The sequence below is a fragment of the Narcine bancroftii genome, chromosome 8 (genome assembly GCF_036971445.1).
Source record: "Narcine bancroftii isolate sNarBan1 chromosome 8, sNarBan1.hap1, whole genome shotgun sequence".
In the NCBI taxonomy this organism is placed as follows: domain Eukaryota; kingdom Metazoa; phylum Chordata; class Chondrichthyes; order Torpediniformes; family Narcinidae; genus Narcine; species Narcine bancroftii.
Window position 1 is genome coordinate 153032224 of NC_091476.1, and position 10143 is coordinate 153042366.

General features: G+C 40.4%; 1 pseudogene; it reads right to left on the bottom strand.

The window, feature by feature from the left end:
- LOC138742131 (proton-coupled zinc antiporter SLC30A2-like) overlaps positions 1 to 8163 on the bottom strand; it is a 16006-nt pseudogene extending 7843 nt beyond the window's left edge.
- Positions 8164 to 10143: the final 1980 nt, after the last annotated feature.

Sequence of the window (10143 nt, forward strand, 5' to 3'; positions counted from 1 at the left end):
CAACTGCTCCCACATTCTCAGAGAGTCGAAATGAAAAACTTCCTCCAAGACAATAATCCTTGATCTCCATCCTCTCCTCGTCACCTCCTAACGCCCCACATTCAAGTTATCTGATTCGATATTACTCTGGTTCCTATCTCAATATGCATACATATTGGTATCCCTTAATATTCTTAGTACATCATTTGCTATATCAACTGATTGTCCCTCAAATTAGCAGTGCTATTTGCCTCACTAATGCAACCATCCAACTCTAATTAATCACATTGATTTCTAAAATTATGAAATTTAAACATAAAATGCCAACCCCTGAGAATCATTAACTTAGCTGCCATTTCCTTTGCTCTCTGCAAGTGTCAATCCCTTCCCCACCAAAAGATTGCTTTATTTCTCCAAATACTTCTTGAGATTTTTTCTGCGTCGGCACTTAATTTGCTACCGAGGTACAACTAGCGTTAAAACTCCAGACTTGCCTTCCATCAGTACACGAAGGACATCTCTCAGGAAGGAGAAGGTAGTCACAAGAACCAGTACAGAGAAGAAGAAGGTACAGATCAGATCGATGGCTTTAAATTCTGGCTAAACACAAATCAATAGAAAATAACACAAAGTAACCATCTGATTGGATGGTTGAACTGGAAAATAGCTCATTGTGTGTTGAGGTGTTTTTACATTACCGTCAGATGATAACAAAATTGAACTTATTTACTTGGCTATAGTACCTATCCTAAGAATATTACATACAAGGTAGAGAGTTGATCTTTGATACAGGAAACAAAGGGATCAATATATGGACATTGAGCTCCCGTGTCCATGCAGTACAACTTAGGGCAGCACAGTGGTGCATTCAGTGAACCTGCTGCCTCCCGCCTCCAGGGACCCAGATTCAATCTTGACTTCAGGTGCTGTCTGAAGTTTGCACTTTCTCTCCGTGCTTAGATTTCCTCCCACAACCCAGTTAACTGGCCTCTAATTGCAGATGAGTGATAGCATATGGGGGTCACTAATAATGCAAGGGGAATTTTAAAAATTGGCTGGATGTATTAATTGTTGTGAATGGGTGATTGACGGTCAGCACAAATTCAATGTGCCAAAGGCTCTGTTTGTATGTCATATCACTCTGCAGCTCCATAACTAACTACTGACAACACTTGTAGGTGTATTCGGTTTCCAAAATTTTCTGCCTAGAGATCTTTAAAACCTACCTCTGCTTCAAATTTGGCCCTTCGTGTTTCAGTCAATTTTTATGTAATGTATCATGCCCTGATATGACTTAGAATACTTTGACATTCTCTAGACTATTAAAGCCAACCATCTGAGAAGAGTCCTTTGAGAGTGCAAATTAACATTGTTCTTCTGGAAACTTGTAGCAGTTAAATGGGACAAAATGTATTCCTGCCATTAAAAATATTTAATTTTCTCTCTATTATTTCCAAACGCTAATTTCTTACAAAAAAAAATATACCGGAGAATGGGAAAGGAGTGTGTTGCATTGGGCATGCAGCTGAATACAGATGATCATATGCATCTTTTTTCTTGAGTAGAAATTCTGTCTCACCCATGGAAAAAAGAATCTCAGAGTTTTATGTGATGTCATGTATGTACTCAAAAATAAATTTGAATTTTAATATTGTTAAACCACCAGAGCTCCATCCAAGTTGTCTTGTGAAAATCTCTTCCAAGCCTACTTTCCCTCCTTCCAGAATTGTGGATGGCCACATACCTGAAATGCTGCGACATACCTTAAAGTAGATGATATAAGCAGCAATCAGAACTCCAACACTCTGCAACAGGTCTCCAACTACATGGATGAAGGCAGCTCGCCTTCTCCTGAAATCACATGGGCACTGAATGTGGACTGAGGGTTGGATTCTATGTCATGTGATCTGACCTCTCTTGTACTGCCATGGCTTTGGTTGTGACCAGTCTGATGAAGGATGATGGCCATTCTATCAAGGGTGTGGAGAAGCAGGCAGAAGAAGAAATCAAGATTGAGGGAATTGTAAACGTTTCAACATTATTTTAAGAATTAAAATCCTATTGCAATAGCTTCAAGAAGTTAGGACTTTTTTATAGTCAAGTCTTCCTATCTATTGCTGGTGTTGTAATCCTCCTCACAGACAGGGAAGATCCCAGTGTAAATTCCAAGCTCCATTTCTCTGATTACTCTGTGAGGGAAAAACAAATTATAGTCTGCCTCAACTGCACTAGGATAGAGCCAAAGGTAGACTTTCCAATCTCTACTGCCGTCCCTTTACACCCAATCTACATCACTAAATGGTAATTCCATAAAAGGTAGAAACAAAGTTGTAAGTACTAGATCTAGCCAGGTAACCAACTCACTCTACACCCATGAGTGTGTGGCCAGGCACAATTCAAATGCTGTCTACAAATGTGCCAATGACATCACGATTATCGGCAGAATCACAGATGGCAATGAGGAAGCATACAGGAGGGAGATAGATCAGAATGGTGATTGGTGTTACAACAACAAAACAACAACAACTCAACTCAATGACAGCAAAACCAAGGAACTGGTTGTGGATTTCAGGATGAAATCAGAAGAACACAAACCAGTCCTCATCAAGGAGTGAGCAGTGGAGAGGGTCATGATCTTCAAATTCTTGGGTGTCAACATCACCGAAGATCTGTTCTGATGCAATTACAAAGAAGGCTCGCCAGTGGCTATACTTTATGAGGAATTTGAGGATATTTTGTATGTCACTGAAGACTCTTGAAAACCTCCACACGTGTACGGTGGAGACCATTCTGGCTGGTTGCATCACTGTCTGGTACAGAGATGCCAATGCTCAGGACAAGAAACAGCTCCAGAGGGTTGTTAACTCCGCCTGCAACATCCAAGGCACCAGTCTTCACTCCATCAAGGGGATCTTGGTGTCTTAAGAAAGCAGCCTCTATCGTCAGGGACCCTGACCACCCAGGCCATGTCCTCTTCACTCTGCTACCATTGGGGAAAAAGGTACAGGAGCCTGAAGACAAGCACCCAACAAGACAAAAACAACTTCCTTCCCTCTCCCATCAGATTCCTGAATGAACAATGAACCGCCAACACTGACTTGTTTCTTTTTCTTATTTATTTTGTAAGGTGGTTTATATTCATGTTTGAAACATAGAAACATAGAAACATAGAAGATAGGAGCAGGAGTAGGACATTCGATCCTTCGAGCCTGCTCCGCCATTCAACGAGATCATGGCTGATCTTAAAGTTCAGTACCCCGTCCCCGCCTTCTCTCCGTAACCTTTAATACCCTTATACTGAAGAAATAGATCTAATTCCCTCTTAAATATATTTAATGAACCTGCCTCTACGGCCCTCTGTGGCATTGAATTCCACAGATTCACCACCCTCTGGGTCAAGAAATTCCTCCTCATCTCGGTCCTAAATGGTTTGCCTATTATCCTCAAACCATGGCCCTGGGTTCTGGATTTTCCCATCATTGGAAACATCCCATCTGCATCCATTCTGTCCAGTCCTGCCAGAATTTTACTGTCATGCTGTCACAAAACAAAATATTTTGTGACATGTTCATGACAATAAATTCTGTACCTGATTCTGATCTCAGTGTCAGTGGCACTGGAGATGATATTGATCTTATTGGCCCCAGGGTAACTAGGGAGGCAACAGTTAATCATTCAGGTTGGCAGATGAAGACCAGAATGGGCTCTGTTGCGATACTTTAACAGAGGAGCAGCCAGGGATATTCACCAGGCTCTCACGAGAATGGCCTCTTGACCAAACTGCTGGACAGTAGTTGATGCTGAGATTGTATTCACCTGATGCCGTGACACTGCAGACCAACCTAGATCTGTCACCCTTGTGACAGAAAAAGAAAACAAGAAAATAAAATTGCATAATTCCACTTACAAGAGGATAGATACTCACACAATCTTGATGCCAACAGCACATCCAGAAATGATTAACATTGCTGCACCATCAATTTCATATGCCTTTGAAACAAGTCACTTAACTGCACAGTATCCCCATCACCATCCATATAGACAGCACCGAGAACAGGGCTCCTAGGATCTATGGGGAAGCAGCAAAAGAAAGAAGTTATTTTTCACAAGGCAGGAGGGAAGAATTTTTAAAAAAACACTAGGAATATCTTGATTTATGATGCCATGTCTATTGTTCCACTTTTTATAAGAAGAAAAAAGAGAAAATTATAAAAAATAGTTCTATGTATGTTTAAAAAAAGAGGTTATTTTCACTTACGGAAGAGAATAAAACCAAGGGCCATGAATACATGATCATAGAGAATTCTGGAGAAACTCTAACCCAGATAATGGCTAGAATATGAAATCCACTGCAGAAGTGAATAGTGGAGATGGGTGCCTTTCAAAGGGACATTGAATTAGTACATAGAGTTGAATAAGATGTGTGGAGCAAACACAGACATGATCACAATGAATTAGGCCAACTGACTAGTATCAGTGCTGCAAATGATATTCAAGAGATGAATCCATTCCTCAGAGAGTTGGATTTTAAACAAAGGAAGAGAAGCAGGAGCAGTGCATTCAGTTCCTTGGCAGTGCCCCACTATTCAATCAGGTCCAGGATGCTGCATTTACTCCATCTCCCTGGTACCCTTATCCAATCAATAAGACACTTCACAAAATATTCAAGAGCAATCCAGCAGGAATGGCTGTATAAGAGGCAGATAAAACTCACTCTTCCCTGCTAGTGAGTCGTTATGAAGATTAGACAAAGGGTGTTCAGGGTCTTCTCTATAAATATGTTTTTTGTTACTATCATGTTAATATTCTAAAATGTACCCACCATCTCTGGCATGTGTAACTATATTAATATTTGGGGAGAATTTATAAGATTTAGAGTAGGTCACATACATATGTTTTAAAACAGATCTTATTTGAAAGACTGAAGAATTCATATTGCAAGATCTCCTGGAGAATGTAAGCACCTTTCACAAGTAGGTGTTAATTGAACTGGCCATAAAATGCTTGACCATTGTCTTGCTGGAGTCATGCTGTCTATCAGTACCCTTTCTGCAAAGTGCTCATAGAAAGGTCACTCCTGGATTTTGTTTATCTAACAACAGATGGCAGCAGAAGAAAGAACTCCTGTTGTTTTGCTCAGGAAGGAGGAGGTTTTGGCAAGACATGAGTCACATGCTCTCTTTGGAATTGCATTTGGAAAAGAGGGAGAGTTAACAGTTCAGTCAGTCAGTCAGTGTGTGGGACACTGACAAGTAACTGAAAAGTGCAATCCAGGGAAAACTGTTTGAAACTGATGAAAGCAAGTTCCAGAGCAGTAGATGGCTGGAAGTTCTATTTGTTTGATGTTTCTCTTGAAATAGAGGAAGGAATGGAACTTGAAGGAAGAGGCTACCATCTAGAAGACCCTGATGGGGCGTTTCATCAGCGAAACCCTGAGGTGACTAGTGGTGGTACCTCAGTTGTGGAAATCCTGGAGCAACAAATATCTCTCTCTGCAAACCAGACAAGAACCTTCCTGAGCGGTAAACATTTACCTTTCAAGCACCAAGCCTGGTGAACTTTATACATGTTAAATTCTGTGCACAGTATGGCGATTGCCTGCAACCAGAGAACATGGAAGAAGGAGAAGTGAGATTGAATTGTGAACCAAAGAACTTTTCTTGAATTTACACACACATTACATACACGTGCACTTAAAATTAGAAGGGGTAATTTGGGTTAGTATAGAGTATAGTATAAGAATAGAGTTAAGTTAAAGTTTGATTCTATTTTCATGTTTGAAGTTGATTAAAAATAACTTTGGTTTTGAAAGCCACTTGGCTTGGTGCATGTCCATTGCTGCTGGGTATTGGGGTCCTTTGGGCTTTTGTAACACATGACACTGAATGAATGGTGGCATACTTACATTGGGCACAACAATAAGTGTGTCTAGTTAATCATACATACAAGGGCTTAAACAATCAAAGTTTATATCAAAGGAGGAAGAGGATCTTTAGGAATGAAGACAAGTGAAGGTACGCCCCAACACAGCAGAAAAGAGATAGAAAGCCTAATCTTTGGCTTGGCTTCACGGACGAAGATTTATAGCGGGGTATGTCCACGTCTGCTGCAGGCTCGTTGGTGACTGACAAGTCCGATGTGGGACAGGCAGGCACGTTGGCAGTGGTTGCAAGGGAAAATTGGTTGGTTGGGGTTGGGTGTTGGGTTTTTCCTCCTTTGTCTTTTGTCAGTGAGGTGGGCTCTGCGGTCTTCTTCAAAGGAGGTTGCAGCCCGCCGAACTGTGAGGCGCCAAGATGCACGGTTGGAGGCGATATCAGCCCACTGGCGGTGGTCAATGTGGCAGGCACCAAGAGATTTCTTTAAGCAGTCCTTGTACCTCTTCTTTGGTGCACCTCTGTCTCGGTGGCCAGTGGAGAGCTCGCCATATAACACAATCTTGGGAAGGCAATGGTCCTCCATTCTGGAGATGTGACCCACCCAGCGCAATTGGGTCTTCAGCAGCATGGATTCGATGCTTGCGGACTCTGCCAGCTCGAGTACTTCGATGTTGGTGATGAAGTCATTCCAATGAATGTTGAGGATGGAGCGGAGACAGCGCTGATGGAAGCGTTCTAGGAGCCGTAGGTGATGCCTGTAGAGGACCCATGTCCTAACAACCCCATCATACTTGTGGTATGATGGTATTCAAAAAACCAATTATGCAAGCCACCATTTGTCTCCCCAGCATCAAGGCCACACCAAAACATTAAAATGAAAAAAAAAGTACCAGTAGACTACCAATTCTATTGTAAATAATATTTTGAAGAGCACAGATGAGTCCTTCCTGCAGACTTTTTTTAATTTTATTTCCAATTTCCAGCAATTGGTTTTGAGTTCAAATGGCTCCATGATGCCATTTAAAAAAAAAATTATTTGAATACATTAAATTTACTCAGATGAATTTATAAACTAAAGATTAAATCATTAGTCAGCAATTATGACATTCTGTATCTACATACTGCATAAATAGCAGTTCCAACCTTACCTGAACGATACCAGCCAAAATTCATGGTTTTTGTTGCAGGTCGAGAAGAAATACACAGAGCAAACAAGCTAAGTAGCATAGAGGCCAAATCTGTCAAGAGATGAGCTGCATCAGTCATGACAGCCAAGCTTTGAGTCCTGTATCCCCCTGAATGAAGAAGATCAATGGTTAGCAAGGTTCAAAACATACCTTGAGGAAGGGCTTAGGACTGAAATGTCTGTAATATATCTTTACCTCCTGTGGATACTGTGAGACCAGGCGAGTTCCTCCAGCATTTTTACTATGATTACCATATCTCCCTACATTTTATTTCTGCCATCTAGGTGGGATAGAAAAACAAGAGATGGCAGATGCTGAAATCTAGGGGCAAAAATAAACTGGTGGAACAACTCCGCAGAGGTAGAAAGAATGCTCATTATTTTAGGTGTTGCCCCTACATCAGGGCAGGTGGGAAGATGAAAACTGGCCACTATATAGAAATGCAGGGGAGAAGAGGGGCAGCAGCTAGTCAGAGGTGCTAGGTGGAACCAGATAGGAGCGGGGGGAGAAAAAGAGGAATGATGGCCAGGCGGGAAAGTGGGAAGAATGAAAAAGGGAGAGATAGCCGGGGAGAATGTGTTAGTGGGAAAGGAACAGAGGGGAGTGTGGAATAAATATAGGAAGTAACAATGGATCTACCAGGGCAGCCCTGTTTATGGATTCTTGTTGAGACACCATCAGGTTAAAAGCTGTGGAGGGGAGATATCCTGGGCGGATAAGATCTGCAATAGTCCAGGAGGTTGTGGCCTGTCACTCACTCATAAGATCATGATCAAGAGGAAGGTACGAGGAGGTGTCCCAAGCTGTTGCCTTGCCTCTGCAATATAGACATTAGTCCGCTGGTCCAACACAGCACCACGTTCTACAGATTTGAAGAGGAGATCAGGATTGAAGTGAGCAGAGTGCTGCATATGTAAAGGAGGGATACGGTTGGACTGGAAGGAAACGAGAAGTCAAGGCAACCATCGCCACATCGGCAATTAGAAATTAAAAGATGAAGAGAGATAAAAGGGTCCTGGAGTGGCCAGTGAAGGGGAATACTTGCTTACCTATCACTTCAAGAATTATAAATACTAAGCAGACAGCAGAAGCACACAATACAGCCTCTGATGGAGTATTCGCTTATCCACGTTCCTGTGGTCGCCAAGCGACTGGTTGGGATGACAGTGCCAACTTTCTAGATTGTTTAAGTTTACGTCTGCACATGGCAAGCTCCCATACAGCACATCTGATGAACTCCTACAAGCCAAAAGAGAAAGAAAAATACATAATTACATTAAACAATGAAGATTTTACTTCCTGAATACACTTGGGTGTATTTTATAGATTTTGGGTTGCTGATATGAAAATCACTTTTAAATTTTCCCATAATATACAACTTTTAAAAAAAGATATAACCTATTTTTGTGATTTTGTGGCAAATTTTAAATCTACTTCAAGCATGCAAAACCATGAAGTGCAAAGTCATTGAAAATTCATTTTCTGCATTCGCACTTGAACTTCTTCCTTGATGATCTTGGAGCCGTCAGTGACGATCACGGTGAAAGGTTTCACCAGGACATTGCGATCATGGAAAAGTAGAATCAGGACAACTGGAATCCATCAATACTGACTGAGTATTGTTGGACACTGACACAAGTGGCATCAGATGCTGAGTACAAACAAAAATCAACAGCAAAACATTTTTAGGTCAGTTGAACTAACGTAATGTGTCAGCATCTTAATGCAATTACAAATACAAAGTTCAATAAAAGTTAATTTAATATTTCTCCAACTACCTACATGACAATGCAAATCTGAAATTCCCTTGTGCTCAGCTTGAAGTTGTTTATCATAATCCCTGAATTAAAAAAAAAGGAAGAAAACATTTTGAAAAAAAAAATTGTTGTCCAGTGTTATTTGCAGACAGTTGCAAGTTTTCAATCCATAAAAAGAAATAATTTGACCATGACAGCTCGACATTTTTAAAAGGCTAATTTCTTCCATTTCACTTCTGTTCTCCCCAAATATTCCTCTAGTTTATTTTATTGTTAAAAGGGAAAATACATTCCATTTTTCTTAAATACAACGTTCACAGGCTGATCACCATTGTCACCTGCTTCAGGATATGGTCTGGCCTCTGTGCTAAACTAGACCTATGACATTATGGATCAAAGAGCTAAAATGGGCAGTGTCTTGTGAGGAAAGGGTGGCTCAGTTAGGCTTGTATGCATGGAATGAGATTTGATTGAAGCAGAAGATCCTAAGGAACTTCTAGATTATGGTAATCGAGATGAAGTGAAGATGATTCTCAAGGAAAATCTAGAACTCAGGGTTACTTGTTGAAATTAAAATATTGCCCATTTAAGTCAGGGATGGGGTAAAATATTGCTTTTTGCATGATCCATTGGCTGTCTACAGTCAGACTGTTCAATGTTGTTTGCCAATCTTCCAAAGCCAACTTCTGGTTCATATTTTTGTAGTTTGGTTTAACTTGTTTAAAAATATTTTATTTTTCATTTTTAAAATAAAAATAGTCATCTTCAAAAAACAATAAATTAAACTTTTTCATGAAAAAAACATAGACCCCCCCCCCCTCAACAAAATATAAATCCAATCAACGTCAGAGCTCACATTTATACTCTCCATAAAAAAATCTATGCAGGGAGGTCACATCTGTTTATATTGTAACACCATCTGTTATTATTATTGTTAATACAAATGGGCCCTTATATGGTCCAAATATGGGTGCCATATCTTAACAAATATGTCATATTTGTTTTTATAGATTATATGTAATTTTCTCTGTAGTCCATCGTGCTAATGAGTTAAGGAAGAGTTGGACTTCCAAGTAATTGCAGTGCATTAGCCACTGATAAAGCTGCTTTGACAAAAGTAATTTGGAATTTTGTTAACTTATTTCAACAAAATTACCCAAAAGATAAAGCTCCGGTCATCTGCAAAGGCCACCCCCATTATCCTTGTTAAGATTTCCTCAATGTCCTGCCAAAAAGGCCTCATCTTCACACAAGACCACGTAGCATGTAAAAACGTTCTGTTTCAATGCCACATCTAAAACACATCTCCAATATTTCAGATTTTGACCAATGTAGCTTCTGGGG